We start from the raw sequence: 465 nt of genomic DNA, 5'->3' as shown, positions 1-465 counted from the left end.
AGGATTAACGAAATAGATAACCCATAAAAAGAGAGAAATAATCTGACAAAGAGAAAATGAGTTTCAAAAACACCAAAGAAAAGAGACGGATTAACAATATAAAAAATGATACAAAAACCGCAAAGAAAAACAATAATAAATCAATAATTTAGCCGTAAAAGATAATGAAGAAAGGAGAAGGAAGAAACCAAAAATAAAATAAAATAATAATGAGAAAAATGGACGTTACAAAAAAAGGCAAATAAGATTCTATAAACAATAACAAAATAAAGATAGAAAAATAAAAATAAGTAGAGAGATAACAAAGTAGAGAATCTCAAGCCGAAATAACATTAGAAAAAAAAACAGAAGAAAATCACCCGAGCGCAAAAAGGTAGACAAAAGTGGCACAAATAAATCAATAATTAGCCATAAAATAGAGAAAAAAAAGGCGAGAGGAGAGAAAAAAGAACAAAAACGTAGCCA

Source organism: Penaeus monodon, chromosome 34, assembly GCF_015228065.2.
Source record: "Penaeus monodon isolate SGIC_2016 chromosome 34, NSTDA_Pmon_1, whole genome shotgun sequence".
NCBI lineage: Eukaryota > Metazoa > Arthropoda > Malacostraca > Decapoda > Penaeidae > Penaeus > Penaeus monodon.
This window is presented reverse-complemented; position numbering follows the sequence as displayed.